This window comes from Carcharodon carcharias, chromosome 13 (assembly GCF_017639515.1).
Source record: "Carcharodon carcharias isolate sCarCar2 chromosome 13, sCarCar2.pri, whole genome shotgun sequence".
NCBI lineage: Eukaryota > Metazoa > Chordata > Chondrichthyes > Lamniformes > Lamnidae > Carcharodon > Carcharodon carcharias.
Window position 1 is genome coordinate 80222367 of NC_054479.1, and position 21694 is coordinate 80244060.

Genomic DNA, 21694 nt, shown 5'->3' on the forward strand with positions numbered 1-21694 from the left:
CACACACAGACCACACTCCCCCCCTCACACAGACCACACTCCCCCGCTCACACAGACCACACTCCCCCCCCTCACACAGACCACACTCCCCACCCCACACACAGACCACACTCCCAACCCCACACACAGACCACACTCCCCCCCTCACACAGACCACACTCCCCCCCTCACACAGACCACACTCCCAACCCCACACACAGACCACACTCCCCCCCTCACACAGACCACACTCCCCACCCCACACACAGACCACACTCCCCCCCTCACACACAGACCACACTCCCAACCCCACACACAGACCACACTCCCAACCCCACACAGATCACACTCCCCCCCTCACACAGACCACACTCCCAACCCCACACACAGACCACACTCCCCCCCTCACACACAGACCACACTCCCCCCCTCACACAGACCACACTCCCAACCCCACACACAGACCACACTCCCCCCCTCACACAGACCACACTCCCAACCCCACACACAGACCACACTCCCAACCCCACACAGACCACACTCCCAACCCCACACAGACCACACTCCCAACCCCACACAGACCACACTCCCAACCCCACACACAGACCACACTCCCCCCTCACACACAGACCACACTCCCAACCCCACACACAGACCACACTCCCCCCTCACACACAGACCACACTCCCCCCCTCACACAGACCACACTCCCCCCCTCACACAGACCACACTCCCAACCCCACACACAGACCACACTCCCCCCCTCACACAGACCACACTCCCAACCCCACACACAGACCACACTCCCCCCCTCACACACAGACCACACTCCCCCCCTCACACAGACCACACTCCCAACCCCACACACAGACCACATTTCCCCCCTCACACACAGACCACACTCCCCACCCCACACACAGACCACACTCCCAACCCCACACACAGACCACACTCCCCCCCTCACACAGACCACACTCCCCCCCTCACACACAGACCACACTCCCCCCCTCACACAGACCACACTCCCAACCCCACACACAGACCACACTCCCAACCCCACACACAGACCAGACTCCCCACCCCACACAGACCACACTCCCCACCCCACACAGACCACACTCCCCACCCCACACACAGACCACACTCCCCCCCTCACACAGACCACACTCCCAACCCCAAACACAGACCACACTGCACCCCTAAACAGACCACACTGCAACCCTACACAGACAACACTCCATCCCAAACACAGACCATGCTCCACCCCAACACACAGGCCACACTACCCCCACACAGACCACACTCCCCGCTACATAGACCTCACTCCACCCCACCACACAGACCCACACCCACCCACACACTGACCACATGCCCCCAGCAAACACGGACCACACTTGGCCCCCACACACAGACCACTCTCCCCCCCAACACAGACTACACACCCCCCCACACAGATCACAGTCCCCCACACAGACCACACTCCTCCCCTCCACACAGAACACACACCCCCACACAGACCACACTCTTGCCCCACACAGACCACACTCCTCCCCCCAGACAGTCCACACTCACCCCCGCACACAGACCAAACTGCCCCCCCCAGACAGTCCAAACTCACCCCCGCACACAGACCACACACCCACCTACACAGTCCACACTAACGCCCCCACACAGACCACACACCCCCAACACAGACCGCACTCACCCCCTACACAGACCACACTCACCCCCCAGACAGTCCACACTCACCCCCCACACAGACCACACATCCCCCGACACAGTCCACACTCACACCCCACACAGACCACACACCCCCCGACACAGTCCACACTCACCCCCCCACACAGACCACACACCCCCCGACACAGACCACTCTCACCCCCCAGACAGTCCACACTCACCCCCCCACACAGACCGCACACCCCCCGACACAGACCACACTCACCCCCGACACAGACCACTCTCCCCCCTGAGACAATCCACACTCACCCCCCCATACAGACCACACTCACCCCCCCACGCAGACCACATTCCCCCCCTCGCACAGAACAAACTCTGCCCTCCACACAAACCACACTCCCCCCCATGCAAAACACACGCCCCCGCCCAGACCACACTCCCCCCCTCCACGCAAACCACACTCCCCCGCACACAGACCACACTCCGCCCCCACACACGGACCACACTCCGTCCCCACACATAGAACACACTCCCCTCCACACAGACCAAGATCCACCCCGCACACAGACCACACTGCCCCCCCCAGAGAGTCCACACCCACCCCCCCACACAGACCACACTCACCCCCCTACGCAGAACATAATCCCCTCCCACGCAGACCACATTCACCCTGCCACACAGAACACACACCCCCCAACAAAGACCACACTCCCCCCTCCACAAAAACCACACTCCACCCCCACCAAGACCACACTCCTCCCCACACAGACCACACTCCCCCCCACACAGACTACACTCCCCCCCAACACAAACCACACTCCACCCACGCAGACCACAATCCTCCCCACACAGACCACACTCCCACCACCACACAAACCACACTCCCCCCCAACGCAGACCAAACACCCCCACCACACAAACAACACTCCCCCCCACACACACCACACTCCCCCCCAAGGCAGACCACAATCCCCCTACACACAGACCACACTCCACACCCACACACAGAACACACACCCCCCCAACACAGACCACGCTCCAAACCGCACACAGACCACACTGCACCCCCAAACAGACCATGCTCCACCCCGCACACAGACCAAACTTCCCCCCCAGAGAGTCCACATTCACCACCCCACACAGACCACACACCCCACCACACAGTCCACATTAACCCCCCACACAGACCGCACACTCCCCCACGCAGACCACACTCACCCCCCACACAGACCACACTCCTCCCCCCCAACACATACCACACTCCCCCCCAACACAGATCACAGCCCCCCCCACACAGACCACACTCGCCACCCAGACAGACCACACTCCCCCCCAACAAACAGACCACACTCCACGCCCCACAAACAGCCAACTCACCCCCCCACACAGACCACACTCCCCCCAACAAACACAGACCACACTCCCCCCCCACACAGACCACACAAACCCCCACACACACAGACCACACTCCCCACCCCACACACAAACCACACTCCCCCCCCACGCAGACCACACATCCCCCCAAAACCGACCACATTCCCCCCCCCACAGTGAGCACACACCCCCCCAAACAGACCACGCTCCACCCCACACAGACCACACACCCCGCCCACACACTGACCACACACCTCCTGCAAACACAGACCACACTTGGCCCCGACACACAGACCACACTCCCCCCAACATAGACTACACTCCCCCCAACACAGATCACAGTCCCCCCCACACAAACCACACTCCCCCCCACACAGACGATACTCACCCCCACACACAAACCACACTTCCCCCCCACACAGTCCACACACCCCCCCAAGACAGTCCACACTCACCCCCCCACACAGACCACACTCACCCCCCCACACAGACCACACTCACCCCCCCAACACAGACCACACTCCCCCCACAACAAAGACCAGTCTCCCCACAACACAGAACACACTCCCCACACCACACAAACCACACTACCCTCCACGCAGACCGCACTCGCCACAAAGACTACACTCCCCCCTCCACACAAACCACACTCCCCCCATGCAGACCACACTCACCCCCCCACACAGACCACACAAACCACTCTCCCAGGCACACAGACCACACTCACCCCCCCCACACAGACCACACTCCCCCCTCCACACAAACCACTCTCCCCCGCACACAGACCACACTCCCCCAACACACAGAACACACACCCCCCCACACAGACCAAGATCCACCCCTGCACACAGACCACACTGCACCCCCCAGAGAGTCCACACCAACCCCCCAATACAGTCCACACTCACCCCCCCACACAGACCACACACCCCCCGACACAGACCACTCTCCCCCGCCGACAATCCACACTCACCGCCCCACACAGACCACACTCACCCCCCCACGCAGACCACATTCCCCCCACACACATACAGACCACACTCACCCCCCCACGCAGACCACATTCCCCCCACACACATACAGACCACACTCCCCCCCACAACACAGACCACACTCCCACCAACACAGACCAAACTCCCCCTACCCACAAAGACCACACTCCCCCCCACAAAGACCACACTTCCCCCCAAAAAAGACCACACACTCCCCCCCTAAACACAGACCACACTCCCACCAACACAGACCACACTCCCCCCCCACCCACAAAGACCACACTCCCCCCCACATAGACCACACTCCCCCTACACACAGACTACACTTCCCCTCACTCACAGAACACACTTCCCCTCACACAAACCACACTACCTCCCAACATAGACCACACTCCCCGCCAGACACAGACCAAACTACCCCACACACAGACCACACCCCCCCCACACAGAACACATTCCCCCCCCCCACACAGACCACACTCCCCATCCACACAGACCACACTCTACCCCACACACAGAGCACTCTCCACCCCCACTCACAGACCACACTCCCCTCCCACTCACAGACCACACTCCCCCCCACACAGACCACACTCCCCCCCACACAGACCACACTCTACCCCAACATCGACCCCACTCCCCCCCAACACACAAACCCATCCTCCCACACAGAACACACTCACCCCAACACACACCACACTGCCCCCCACACAGACGACACTCCCCCCCAGCATAGACCATAATCTCCCCCCCACACATAGACCACACTTCCCCCCACATACAGACCACACTCCCGCCCTCGAAACACACCACATTTCCCCCCCGCTCACAGCCCACACTCACCCCCACACAGACCACACTACCCAACAGAGACCACACTCCCCTCCCACACACAGACCAAACCCCCCACACAGACCACACTCCCCCCCACGCAGACCACACTCCCCCCTACGCAGACCACACTGCCCCCCCACACAGACCACACTGCCCCCATACACACAGACAACACACCCTTCAGACACACAGACCACACTCACCCCCACACAGACCACACTCCCCCCCACACATCTCTCACTCCCCCCCACACAGCCCAAAATACCCCCACATAGACCAGACTCCCCACACACACAGACGACTCTTCACCCCACACACGGATGCCACCCTCCCCCACCCACACAGACCACATACGCCCCCCACACACAAACCAAACTCCTCCCACACACAGAGACCACACTCCGCCCCCCATCGCACAGACCACACTCCCCCCCCACACAGACCACACTCCCCGCACCACAAAGACCACATTCCCCCCCACACAGACCACACTCCCCACTCTACACAGACCAAACTACCCCACACACAGACCACACTCCCCCCCACACAGACCACACTCCCCGCACCACAAAGACCACATTCCCCCCCACACAGATCACACTCCCACCTCCACACACAGATCACAATCCCCCACCCACACAGACCACAATCCCCTCACCACACAGACCACACTCCCCCCACACAGACCTCACTACCCTCCCACATAGACTACACAGCCCTCAGACACACAGACCACACTCCCTCCCACACAGTCCACACTCATCCCAACACAGTCCTCACGTCCCCCCACAAAGCCCACAATACTGCCCACATAGACCAGATTCACCACACACACTGACGACTCATCTCACCCCACCGAGATACCACCTTCCGCCACCCGCAGAGACCACACACCCCGCACCACAAAGACCACAATCCCCCCAACACAGACCACACTCCCCCCCACACAGACCACACACCCCGCACCACAAAGACCACAATCCCCCCAACACAGACCACACGCCCCCCTCCACACAGACCACATTCCCCGCCACACACAGAGACCACACTCCCCCCACATCGCACAGACAACACTCCCCTCTCCACACAGACGACACTCCCCACACACACAGACCACACACCCCACACCACAAAGACCACAATCTCCCCAACACAGACCACACGCCCCCCTCCACACAGACCAAATTCCCCGCCACACACAAACCACACTCCTCCCACACACAGAGACCACACTCCCTCCACATCGCACAGACAACACTCCCATCTCCACACAGACGATACTCCCCACACACACAGACCACACTCCCGCACCCCCAAAGACCACACTTACCGCCAAAACAGACCAATCTTACCACACACGGACAACCAGCCCCCCTACACAGACCAGACTCCTCCCCAACACAGACCACAATCCCCGCACCACAAAGACCACATTCCCCCCGACACAGACCCCAATCTCCCCTCCACATACACCACACTACACCACCGACACAGACCACACTCCCCACCACACAATGACCAAACTCCCTCCACACACAGGATCCTGATCAATCCCTGTTGGCACTGTGATAATAACAGGATCCAGATCAATCCCTGTTGTCACTGTGATAATAACAGGACCCTGATCAATGCCTGTTGGCACTGTGAAAATAACAGGATCCTGATCAATCCCTGTTGGCACTGTGATAATAACAGGATCCTATTCAATCCCTGTTGGCAATGTAATAATAACAGGATCCTGATCAACCCCTGTTGTCACTGTGACAATAACAGGACCCTGATCATTCCCTGTTGGCACTGTGATAATAACAGGATCCTGATCAATCCCGGTTGTCACTGTGATAATATCAGGATTCTAATCAATCCATGTTAGCATTGTGATGATAACAGGATCCTGATCAATTCTTGTTGCCAGTGTGATAATAACAGAATCCTGATCAATCACGGTTGGCACTGTAATAATAACAGGATCCTGATCAATCCCGGTTGTCACTGTGATAATAACAGGATTCAGATCAATCCATGTTGGCATTGTAATGATAACAGGATCCTGATCAATTCCTGTTGCCAGTGTGATAATAACAGGATCCTGATCAAACCTTGTTGCCACTGTGATAATAACAGAATCCTGATCAATCCCTTTTGGTACTGTAATAATAGCAGGTTCCGGGTCAATCCCTGTTGGAATTGTGATAATAAAAGGAACTTGAGCAATCCCTGCTGGCACTGTGATAATAATAGGATCCTGATCAATCCCTGTTCGCACTGTGATTATAACCAGATCCTGATCAATCCCTGTTTTCACTGTGATAATAACAGGACATGATCAATCCCTGTTGGAACTGTGATAATAACAGGAACCTGATTAATCCCTGATGGCACTATGATAAAAAAAGGTTCCTGATCAATCCCTGTTGGCACTGTGATAATAACAGGATCCTGATCAATCCCTGTTGGCACTGTGATAATAATGGCATGCTGATCAATCCCTGTTGTCACTGTGATAATATCAGGAACCTGATCAATCCCTATTAGCACTTGATAATAACAGGTTCCTGATCAAACCCTGTTGGTACTGTGAAAAATAGCAGGATCCTGATCAATCCCTGTTGGTACTGCGATAATAACAGGATCCAGATCAATCCCTGATGGCACTGCGATAATAACATGACTGTGATAAATCCCATCTGGCACTGTGAAAATAATATAATCCTGATCAATCCCTCTTGGCAATGTGATAATAACAGGATCCTGATCAATTCCTGTTGCCAGGGTGATAATAACAGGATCCTGATCAATCCTTGTTGCCACTGTGATAATAACAGAATCCTGATCAATCCCGTTTGGTACTGTAATAATAACAGGATCCTGATCAATCCCTATTGGCCCTGTGATCATAACAGGACTGTGATAAATCCCATCTGGCACTGTGATAATAACATAATCCTGATCAATCCCGGTTGGCACTGTGATAATAACAGGATCCTCATCAAAGCCTATTGGCACTGTGATAATAACAGGATCCTGATCAATCCCAGATGGCACTGTGATAATAACAGGACCCAGATCAATCCCTGTCAGCATTGTGATAATAACAGGATCCTGATCAATTTCAGTTGTCAGTGTGATAATAACAGGACCCTGATCAATCCCTGTTGGCACTTTGAAAATAACAGGATCCTGATCAATCCCTGTTGGTACTGTGATAATAACAGGACATGATGAATCCCTGTTGGAACTGTGATAATAATAGGATACTGAGCAAGCCGTGTTGGCATTGAAATAAGAACAAGATCCTGATCAATCCCTATTGTGACTGTGATAATGACAGGATCCTGATCAATCCCTGTAGGCACTGTGATAATAACAGGATCCTGATCAATCCTTGTTGGCACTGTGATAATAATGGCATGCTGATCAATCCCTGTTGTCACTGTGATAATATCAGGAACATCAATCCCTACTGGCACTTGATAATAACAGGTTCCTGATCAAACCCCGTTGGTACTGTGAAAATAACAGGATCCTGATCAATCCCTGTTGGAACTGTGATAATAACAGGATCCTGATCAATCCCATTTGGCACTGTGATAATAACAGATTCTTGATCAATCCCTGTTGGTACTGCGATAATAACAGGATCAAGATCAATCCCTGATGGCACTGCGATAATAACAGGATCCTAGTCAATACCTATTGAGACTGTGATAATGACAGGATCCTGATCAATCCCTGTTGGCAATGTGATAATAACAGGATCCTGATCAATCCCTGTAGGCAATGTAATAATAACATGATCATGATCAATCCCAGTTGTCACTTTGGAAATGACATCATCCTGATCAATCCCTGTTGTCACTGTGATAATAACAGGATCCTGATCAATCCCGATTGGCCCTGTGATAATAACAGGACGGTGATAAATCCCATCTGGCACTGTGATAATAACATAATCCTGATCAATCCCTGTTGGCACTTTGATAATAACAGGATCCTCATCAATCCCTATTGGCACTGTGATAATAACAGGATCCGGATAAATCCCAGTTGGCACTGTGATAATAACAGGAACCAGATCAATCCCTGTTGGCACTGTGAAAATAACAGGATCCTGATCAATCCCTGTTGGCACTCTGATAATAACAGGACACTGATCATTCCCTGTAGGCACTATGATAATAATAGGATCCTGATCAATCCCGTTTGTCACTGTGATAATAACAGGATTCTGAACAATCCCTGTTGGCATTGTGATAATAACAGGATCCTGATCAATTCCTGTTGCCAGAGTGATAATAACATGACCCTGATCAATCCCTGTTGGCACTGTGATAATAACAGGATCCTGATCAATCACTGTTGGCACTGTGATAATAACAGGATCCTGATAAATACCTGCTGGCACTGTGATAATAACAGGATCCTGATCAATCCTGATTGGCCCTGTGATAATAACAGGACGGTGATAAATCCCATCTGGCACTGTGAAAATAACATAATCCTGATCAATCCCTGTTGGCACTGTGATAATAAAAGGATCCTCATCAATCACTGTTGTCACTGTGATAATAACAGGACCCTGATCAATCCCTATTGGCCCTGCGATAATAACAGGACTGTGATAAATCCCATCTGGCACTGTGATAATAACATAATCCTGATCAATCCCTGTTGGCACTGTGATAACAGGATCCTCATCAATCCCTATTGGCACTGTGATAATAACAGGATCCGGATAAATCCCAGTTGGCACTGTGAAAATAACAGGATCCTGATCAATCCCTGTTGGCACTCTGATAATAACAGGACACTGATCATTCCCTGTAGGCACTATGATAATAACAGGATCCTGATCAATCCCGTTTGTCACTGTGATAATAACAGGATTCTGAACAATCCCTGTTGGCATTGTGATAATAACAGGATCCTGATCAATTCCTGTTGCCAGTGTGATAATAACATGACCCTGATCAATCCCTGTTGGCACTGTGATAATAACAGGATCCTGATCAATCACTGTTGGCACTGTGATAATAACAGGATCCTGATAAATACCTGCTGGCACTGTGATAATAACAGGATCCTGATCAATCCGTGTTGGAACTGTGATAATAATAGCATCCTGATCAATCCCATTTGGTACTGTGATAATAACAGAATCTTGATCAATCCCTGTTGGTACTGTAATAATAACAGGATCCAGATCAATCCTTGATGGCACTGCGATAATAACATGACAGTGATAAATCCCATCTGGCACTGTGAAAATAACATAATCCTGATCAATCCCTCTTGGCAATGTGATAATAACAGGATCCTGATCAATCCCTGTTGTCACTGTGACAATAACAGGATCCTGAACAATCCCTATTGGCCCTGTGATAATAACATGACTGTGATAAATCCCATCTGGCACTGTGATAATAACATAATCCTGATCAATCCCTATTGGCACTGTGATAATAGCAGGAGCCTGATAAATCCCAGTTGGCACTGTGATAATAACAGGACCCAGATCAATCCCTGTTAGCCTTGTGATAAAAACAGGATCCTGATCACTTTCAGTTGACAGTGTGATAATAAAAGGACCCTGATCAATCCCTGTTGGCACTGTGAAAATAACAGGACCATGATCAATTCCTGTTGGCATTGTGTTAATAACAGGACACTGATCATTCCCTGTAGGCACTGTGATAATAACAGAGTCCTGATCAATCCCTGTTGGCACTGTAATAATAACAGGATCCTGATCAATCCCGGTTGTCACTGTGATAATAACAGGATCCGGATCAATCCCTGTTGGCACTGTGATAATAACAGGATCCGGATCAATCCCGGTTGTCACTGTGATAATAACAGGATCCTGATCAATCACTGTTGGCACTGTGATAATTACAGGATTCTGATCAATCCCATTTGGCACTGTGATAATAACAGGATCCTGATCAATCCCTGTTGGCACTGTAATAATAAGAGGTTCCAGATCAATCCCTGTTGGCACTGCGATAATAACAGGATCCTGATCACTCCCTGTTGGGACTGTGATAATAACAGGATATTGAACAATCCCTGTTGGCATTGTGATAATAAAAGGATCCTGATCAATCCCTGTTCTCACTGTGATAATAAACAGACCTGATCAATCCCAATTTTCACTGTGATAATAACAGGACCTGAACAATCCCTGTTAGCACTGTAATAATAACAGGATCCGAGTGAATCCCAGTTGGAACTGTGATAATAACAGGATCCTGATCAATCCCTGCTGGCACTGTGATAATAACAGGATCCTGATCAATCCGTGTTGGCACTGTGATAATAATAGCATGCAGATTAATCCCTGTTGTCACTATGATAATATCAGGAACCTGATCAATCCCTCTTGGAAAAGTGATAATAATAGGTTCCTGATCAATCCCTGTTGGCACTGTGATAATAACAGGATCCTGATCAATCCTTGTTGGAACTGCGATAATAACAGGATCCTGATCAATCCCTGTTGGCAATGTAATAAAAACAGGATCCTGATCAAACCCTTTTGTCACTGCGATAATAACAGGATCCTGATCATTCCCTATTGGCACTGTGAAAATAACAGGGTCCTGATCAATCCCTGTTGGCACTGTGATAATCACAGCATCCTGATCAATCTCTGTTGGCATTGTGATAATAACAGGATCCTGATCAGTGCCAGTTGCCAGAGTGATAATAACAAGATCCTGATAAATCCCTGTTGGCACTGTGATAATAAGAGGATCCTGATGAATCCCGTTTGGTAAAGTGTTAATAACACGACCCTGATTAATCCCTGTTGGCATTGTGATAATAACAGGATCCTGATCAATTCCTGTTGCCAGTGTGATAGTAACTGGACCCTGATCAATCCCGGTTGGCACTGTGATAATAACAGGATCCTGATCAATCCTTGTTGGCACTGTGATAATAACAGGATCCTGGTCAATCCCTGTTGGCACTGTGATAATAACAGGATCCTGATCAATCCCTGTTGGAATTGTGTTAATAAATGGATCCTGATCAATCCCTGATAGCACTGTGATAATAACAGTATACTGATCAATACTTGTTGGCACTGTTATAATAATAGGATCCTGAACAATTCCTGTTGGAACTGTGATAATAATAGCATACTGAGCAAGACGTGTTGGCAATGAAATAAGAACAAGATCCTGGTCACTCCCTATTGTGACGGTGATAATGACAGGATCCTGATCAATCCCTGTAGGCACTGTGATAATAACAGGATCCTGATCAATCCCTGTAGGGAATGTAATAATAAAATGATCCTGATCAATCCCTGTTGTCACTTTGAAAATGACAGGATCCTGATCAATCCCTACTGGCCCTGTGATAATAACATGACTCTGATAAATCCCTTTTGGCACTGTGATAATAGCATAATCCTGATCAATCCCTGTTGGCACTGTGATAATAATAGGTTCCTGATCCAACCCTGTTGGCACTGTGATAATAACAGGATCCTGATCAATCCCTGTTGGCACTGTGATAATAAGAGGTTCCGGATCAATCCCTGTTGGCACTGTGATAATAACAGGATCTTGAACAATCCCTGTTGGCATTGTGATAATAAAAGGATCCTGATCAATCCCTGTTCTCACTGTGACAATAAACAGATCCTAATCAATCCCTGTTTTCACTGTGATAATAACAGGATCTGAACAATCCCTGTTAGCACTGTAATAATAAGAGGTTCCGGGTGAATCCCTGTTGGAACTGTGATAATAACAGGATCCTGATCAATCCCTGATGGCACTGTGATAAAAAGAGGTTCCTGATCAATCCCTGGTGGCACTGTGATAATAACAGGATCCTGATCAATCGCTGCTGGCACTGTGATAATAACAGGATCCTGATCAATCCCTGCTGGCACTGTGATAATAACAGGATCCTGATCAATCCGTGTTGGCACTGTGATAATAATAGCATACTGATCAATCCCTGTTGTCACTATGATAATATCAGGAACCTGATCAATCCCTCTTGGAAAAGTGATAATAATAGGTTCCTGATCAATCCCTGTTGGCACTATGATAATAACAGGATCCTGATCAATCCTTGTTGGAACTGCGATAATAACAGGATCCTGATCAATCCCTGTTGGCAATGTAATAAAAACAGGATCCTGATCAAACCCTTTTGTCACTGCGATAATAACAGGATCCTGATCATTCCCTATTGGCACTGTGAAAATAACAGGGTCCTGATCAATCCCTGTTGGCACTGTGATAATCACAGCATCCTGATCAATCTCTGTTGGCATTGTGATAATAACAGGATCCTGATCAGTGCCAGTTGCCAGAGTGATAATAACAAGATCCTGATAAATCCCTGTTGGCACTGTGATAATAAGAGGATCCTGATGAATCCCTTTTGGTACTGTGTTAATAACACGACCCTGATTAATCCCTGTTGGCATTGTGATAATAACAGGATCCTGATCAATTCCTGTTGCCAGTGTGATAGTAACTGGACCCTGATCAATCCCGGTTGGCACTGTGATAATAACAGGATCCTGATCAATCCTTGTTGGCACTGTGATAATAACAGGATCCTGGTCAATCCCTGTTGGCACTGTGATAATAACAGGATCCTGATCAATCCCTGTTGGAATTGTGTTAATAAATGGATCCTGATCAATCCCTGATAGCACTGTGATAATAACAGTATACTGATCAATACTTGTTGGCACTGTTATAATAATAGGATCCTGAACAATTCCTGTTGGAACTGTGATAATAATAGCATACTGAGCAAGACGTGTTGGCAATGAAATAAGAACAAGATCCTGGTCACTCCCTATTGTGACGGTGATAATGACAGGATCCTGATCAATCCCTGTAGGCACTGTGATAATAACAGGATCCTGATCAATCCCTGTAGGGAATGTAATAATAAAATGATCCTGATCAATCCCTGTTGTCACTTTGAAAATGACAGGATCCTGATCAATCCCTACTGGCCCTGTGATAATAACATGACTCTGATAAATCCCTTTTGGCACTGTGATAATAGCATAATCCTGATCAATCCCTGTTGGCACTGTGATAATAATAGGTTCCTGATCCAACCCTGTTGGCACTGTGATAATAACAGGATCCTGATCAATCCCTGTTGGCACTGTGATAATAAGAGGTTCCGGATCAATCCCTGTTGGCACTGCAATAATAACAGGATCCTGATCACTCCCTGTTGGCACTGTGATAATCACAACATCTTGATCAATCCCTGTTAACATTGTGAAAATACTAGGATCCTGATCAATGCCAGTTGCCAGTGTGATAATAACAGGATCCTGATAAATCCCTGTTGGCACTGTGATAATAAAAGGGTCCTGATCAATCACTGTTGGTACTGTGATAATAACATGACCCTGATTAATCCCTGTTGGCATTGTGATAATAACAGGATCCTGATCAATTCCTGTTGCCAGTGTGATAATAACTGGACCTGATCAATCCCTGTTGGCACTGTGATAATAACAGGATCCTGATCAATCCCAGTTGGCACTGTGATAATAACAGGACCCAGATCAATCCCTGTTAGCATTGTGATAATAACAGGATCCTGATCAATTTCAGTTGCCAGTGTGATAATAACAGGACTCTGATAAATCACTGATGGCACTGTGAAAATAACAGGATCCTGATCATTCCCTGTAGGCACTGTGATAATAACAGGATCCTGATCAATCCCGGTTGTCAATGTGATAATAACAGGATTCTGATCAATCCTTGTTGGCATTGTGATAATAACAGGATCCTGATCAATTCCTGATGCCAGTGTGTTAATAACATGACCCTGATCAATGCCTGTTGGCACTGTGATAATAACAGGATCCTGATAACTCCCTGTTGGCACTGTGATAATAAGAGGTTCCGGATCAATCCCTGTTGGCACTGTGATAATAACAGGATCCGGATCACTCCCTGTTGGCACTGTGATAATAACAGGATCTTGAACAATCCCTGTTGGCATTGTGATAATAAAAGGATCCTGATCAATCCCTGTTCTCACTGTGACAATAAACAGATCCTAATCAATCCCTGTTTTCACTGTGATAATAACAGGATCTGAACAATCCCTGTTAGCACTGTAATGATAAGAGGTTCCAGGTGAATCCCTGTTGGAACTGTGATAATAACAGGATCCTGATCAATCCCTGATGGCACTGTGATAAAAAGAGGTTCCTGATCAATCCCTGGTGGCACTGTGATAATAACAGGATCCTGATCAATCGCTGCTGGCATTGTGATAATAACAGGATCCTGATCAATCCCTGCTGGCACTGTGATAATAACAGGATCCTGATCAATCCGTGTTGGCACTGTGATAATAATAGCATACTGATCAATCCCTGTTGTCACTATGATAATATCAGGAACCTGATCAATCCCTCTTGGAAAAGTGATAATAATAGGTTCCTGATCAATCCCTGTTGGCACTGTGATAATAACAGGATCCTGATCAATCCTTGTTGGAACTGCGATAATAACAGGATCCTGATCAATCCCTGTTGGCACTGTGATAATAACAGGATCCTGATCAATCCTTGTTGGAACTGCGATAATAACAGGATCCTGATCAATCCCTGTTGGCAATGGAATAAAAACAGGATCCTGATCAAACCCTTTTGTCACTGCGATAATAACAGGATCCTGATCATTCCCTATTGGCACTGTGAAAATAACAGGGTCCTGATCAATCCCTGTTGGCACTGTGATAATCACAGCATCCTGATCAATCTCTGTTGGCATTGTGATAATAACAGGATCCTGATCAGTGCCAGTTGCCAGAGTGATAATAACAAGATCCTGATAAATCCCTGTTGGCACTGTGATAATAAGAGGATCCTGATGAATCCCTTTTGGTAAAGTGTTAATAACACGACCCTGATTAATCCCTGTTGGCATTGTGTTAATAACAGGATCCTGATCAATTCCTGTTGCCAGTGTGATAGTAACTGGACCCTGATCAATCCCGGTTGGCACTGTGATAATAACAGGATCCTGATCAATCCTTGTTGGCACTGTGATAATAACAGGATCCTGGTCAATCCCTGTTGGCACTGTGATAATAACAGGATCCTGATCAATCCCTGTTGGAATTGTGTTAATAAATGGATCCTGATCAATCCCTGATAGCACTGTGATAATAACAGTATACTGATCAATCCCTGTTGGCACTGTTATAATAATAGGATCCTGATCAATTCCTGTTGGAACTGTGATAATAATAGCATACTGAGCAAGACGTGTTGGCAATGAAATAAGAACAAGTTCCTGGTCAATCCCTATTGTGACGGTGATAATGACAGGATCCTGATCAATCCCTGTAGGCACTGTGATAATAACAGGATCCTGATCAATCCCTGTAGGGAATGTAATAATAAAATGATCCTGATCAATCCCTGTTGTCACTTTGAAAATGACAGGATCCTGATCAATCCCTACTGGCCCTGTGATAATAACATGACTCTGATAAATCCCTTTTGGCACTGTGATAATAGCATAATCCTGATCAATCCCTGTTGGCACTGTGATAATAATAGGTTCCTGATCCAACCCTGTTGGCACTGTGATAATAACAGGATCCTGATCAATCCCTGTTGGCACTGTGATAATAAGAGGTTCCGGATCAATCCCTGTTGGCACTGTGATAATAACAGGATCTTGAACAATCCCTGTTGGCATTGTGATAATAAAAGGATCCTGATCAATCCCTGTTCTCACTGTGACAATAAACAGATCCTAATCAATCCCTGTTTTCACTGTGATAATAACAGGATCTGAACAATCCCTGTTAGCACTGTAATAATAAGAGGTTCCGGGTGAATCCCTGTTGGAACTGTGATAATAACAGGATCCTGATCAATCCCTGATGGCACTGTGATAAAAAGAGGTTCCTGATCAATCCCTGGTGGCACTGTGATAATAACAGGATCCTGATCAATCGCTGCTGGCACTGTGATAATAACAGGATCCTGATCAATCCCTGCTGGCACTGTGATAATAACAGGATCCTGATCAATCCGTGTTGGCACTGTGATAATAATAGCATACTGATCAATCCCTGTTGTCACTATGATAATATCAGGAACCTGATCAATCCCTCTTGGAAAAGTGATAATAATAGGTTCCTGATCAATCCCTGTTGGCACTATGATAATAACAGGATCCTGATCAATCCTTGTTGGAACTGCGATAATAACAGGATCCTGATCAATCCCTGTTGGCAATGTAATAAAAACAGGATCCTGATCAAACCCTTTTGTCACTGCGATAATAACAGGATCCTGATCATTCCCTATTGGCACTGTGAAAATAACAGGGTCCTGATCAATCCCTGTTGGCACTGTGATAATCACAGCATCCTGATCAATCTCTGTTGGCATTGTGATAATAACAGGATCCTGATCAGTGCCAGTTGCCAGAGTGATAATAACAAGATCCTGATAAATCCCTGTTGGCACTGTGATAATAAGAGGATCCTGATGAATCCCTTTTGGTACTGTGTTAATAACACGACCCTGATTAATCCCTGTTGGCATTGTGATAATAACAGGATCCTGATCAATTCCTGTTGCCAGTGTGATAGTAACTGGACCCTGATCAATCCCGGTTGGCACTGTGATAATAACAGGATCCTGATCAATCCTTGTTGGCACTGTGATAATAACAGGATCCTGGTCAATCCCTGTTGGCACTGTGATAATAACAGGATCCTGATCAATCCCTGTTGGAATTGTGTTAATAAATGGATCCTGATCAATCCCTGATAGCACTGTGATAATAACAGTATACTGATCAATACTTGTTGGCACTGTTATAATAATAGGATCCTGAACAATTCCTGTTGGAACTGTGATAATAATAGCATACTGAGCAAGACGTGTTGGCAATGAAATAAGAACAAGATCCTGGTCACTCCCTATTGTGACGGTGATAATGACAGGATCCTGATCAATCCCTGTAGGCACTGTGATAATAACAGGATCCTGATCAATCCCTGTAGGGAATGTAATAATAAAATGATCCTGATCAATCCCTGTTGTCACTTTGAAAATGACAGGATCCTGATCAATCCCTACTGGCCCTGTGATAATAACATGACTCTGATAAATCCCTTTTGGCACTGTGATAATAGCATAATCCTGATCAATCCCTGTTGGCACTGTGATAATAATAGGTTCCTGATCCAACCCTGTTGGCACTGTGATAATAACAGGATCCTGATCAATCCCTGTTGGCACTGTGATAATAAGAGGTTCCGGATCAATCCCTGTTGGCACTGCAATAATAACAGGATCCTGATCACTCCCTGTTGGCACTGTGATAATAACAGGATCTTGAACAATCCCTGTTGGCATTGTGATAATAACAGGATCCTGATCAATCCCTGTAGGGAATGTAATAATAAAATGATCCTGATCAATCCCTGTTGTCACTTTGAAAATGACAGGATCCTGATCAATCCCTACTGGCCCTGTGATAATAACATGACTCTGATAAATCCCTGTTGGCACTGTGATAATAGCATAATCCTGATCAATCCCTGTTGGCCCTGTGATAATAACATAATCCTGATCAATCCCTGTTGGCACTGTGATAATAATAGGTTCCTGATCCAACCCTGTTGGCACTGTGATAATAACAGGATCCTGATCATTCCCTGTTGGCACTGTGATAATAAGAGGTTCTGGATCAATCCCTGTTGGCACTGCAATAATAACAGGATCCTGATCACTCCCTGTTGGCACTGAGATAATAACAGGATCTTGAACAATCCCTGTTGGCATTGTGATAATAAAAGGATCCTGATCAATCCCTGTTCTCACTGTAATAATAAGAGGTTCCGGGTGAATCCCTGTTGGAACTGTGATAATAACAGGATCCTGATCAATCCCTGATGGCAATGTGATAAAAAGAGGTTCCTGATCAACCCCTGGTAGCACTGTGATAATAACAGGATCCTGATCAATCCCTGCTGGCACTGTGATAATAACAGGATCCTGATCAATCCCTGCTGGCACTGTGATAATAACAGGATCCTGATCAATCCGTGTTGGCACTGTGATAATAATAGCATACTGATCAATCCCTGTTGTCACTATGATAATATCAGGAACCTGATCAATCCCTATTGGAAAAGTGATAATAATAGGTTCCTGATCAATCCCTGTTGGCACTATGATAATAACAGGATCCTGATCAATCCTTGTTGGAACTCCGATAATAACAGGATCCTGATCAATCCCTGTTGGCACTATGATAATAACAGGATCCTGATCAATCCTTGTTGGAACTCCGATAATAACAGGATCCTGATCAATCCCTGTTGGCAATGTAATAAAAACAGGATCCTGATCAAACCCTGTTGTCACTGCGATAATAACAGGATCCTAATCATTCCCTATTGGCACTGTGAAAATAACAGGGTCCTGATCAATCCCTGTTGGCACTGTGATAATCACAACATCTTGATCAATCCCTGTTAACATTGTGAAAATACTAGGATCCTGATCAATGCCAGTTGCCAGTGTGATAATAACAGGATCCTGATAAATCCCTGTTGGCACTGTGATAATAAAAGGGTCCTGATCAATCACTGTTGGTACTGTGATAATAACATGACCCTGATTAATCCCTGTTGGCATTGTGATAATAACAGGATCCTGATCAATCCCTGTCGGCATTGTGATAATAACAGGATCCTGATCAATTTCAGCTGCCACTGTGATAATAACAGGATCCTGATCAATCCCTGTTGGCAATGTAATAAAAACAGGATCCTGATCAAACCCTGTTGTCACTGCGATAATAACAGGATCCTGATCATTCCCTATTGGCACTGTGAAAATAACAGGGTCCTGATCAATCCCTGTTGGCATTGTGAAAATAATAGGCTCCTGATCAATGCCAGTTGCCAGTGTGATAATAACAGGATCCTGATAAATCCCTGTTGGTACTGTGATAATAACATGACCCGGATTAATCCCTGTTGGCATTGTGATAATAACAGGATCCTGATCAATTCCTGTTGCCATTGTGATAATAACTGGACCTGATCAATCCCTGTTGGCACTGTGATAATAACAGGATCCTGATCAATCCTTGTTGGCACTTTGATAATAACAGGATCCTGGTCAATCCCTGTTCGCACTGTGATAATAACAGGATCCTGATCAATCCCTGTTGTAATTGTGTTAATAAATGGATCCTGATCAATCCCTGATAGCACTGTGATAATAAAAGTATCCTGATCAATCACTGTTGGCACTGTTATAAAAACAGGATCCTGATCAATTCCTGTTGGAACTGTGATAATAACAGGATACTGATCAAGCCGTGTTGGCTATGAAAGAAGAACAGGATCCTGATCAATCCCTATTGTGACTGTGATAATGACAGGATCGTGATCAATCCCTGTAGGCACTGTGATAATAACAGGATCCTGATCAATCCCTGTAGGCAATGTAATAATAAAATGATCCTGATCAATCCCTGTTGTCACTTTGAAAATGACAGGATCCTGATCAATCCCTATTGGCTCTGTGATAATAACAGGACTCTGATAAATCCCATTTGGCACTGTGATAATAACATAATCCGGATCAATCCCTGTTGTCACTGTGACAATAACAGGACCCTGATCATTCCCTGTTGGCACTGTGATAATAACAGGATCCTGATCAATCCCGGTTGTCACTGTGATAATATCAGGATTCTGATCAATCCATGTTGGCATTGTGATGATAACAGGATCCTGATCAATTCCTGTTGCCAGTGTGATAATAACAGGATCCTGATCAATCCTTGTTGCCACAGTGATAATAACAGAATCCTGATCAATCCCGGTTGGCACTGAAAGAATAACAGGATCCTGATCAATCCCTGATGGCAATGTGATAAAAAGAGGTTCCTGATCAATCCCTGGTGGCACTGTGATAATAACAGGATCCTGATCAATCCATGTTGGCACTGTGATAATAATAGCATCCTGATCAATCCCTGTTGTCACTATGATAATATCAGGAACCTGATCAATCCTTGTTGGAACAGCGATAATAACAGGATCCTGATCAATCCCTACTGGCACTGTGATAATAACAGGACTCTGATAAATCCCATTTGGCACTGTGATAATAGCATAATCCTGATCAATCCCTGTTGGCCCTGTGATAATAACAGGACTCTGATAAATTCCATTTGGCACTGTGATAATAACATAATCCTGATCAATCCCTGTTGGCACTTTGATGATAATAGGTTCCTGATACAACCCTGTTGGCACTGTGATAATAACAGGATCCTGATCAATCTCTGTCAGCATTGTGATAATAACAGGATCCTGATCAATTTCAGCTGCCACTGTGATAATAACAGGATCCTGATCAATCCCTGTTGGCACTGTGATAATAACAGGAGCCTGATCAATCACTGAAGACAGTGTGATAATAAAAGGATCCTGATCAATCCCTGTTGGCAATGTGATAATAACAGGATCCTGATCAATCCCAGTTGGCATTGTGATAATAACAGGATCCTGATCAATCCCTGTTAGAACTGTGATAATAAAAGGTTCCTGATCAATCCCTGTTGGCAATGTAATAAAAACAGGATCCTGATCAAACATTGTTGTCACTGTGATAATAACAGGATCCTGATAATTCCCAATTGGCACTGTAAAAATAACATGGTCCTGATCAATCCCTGTTGGCACTGTGATAATCACAGCATCCTGATAAATCCTTGTTGGTATTGTGATAATAACGGGATCCTGATCAATTCCAGTTGCCA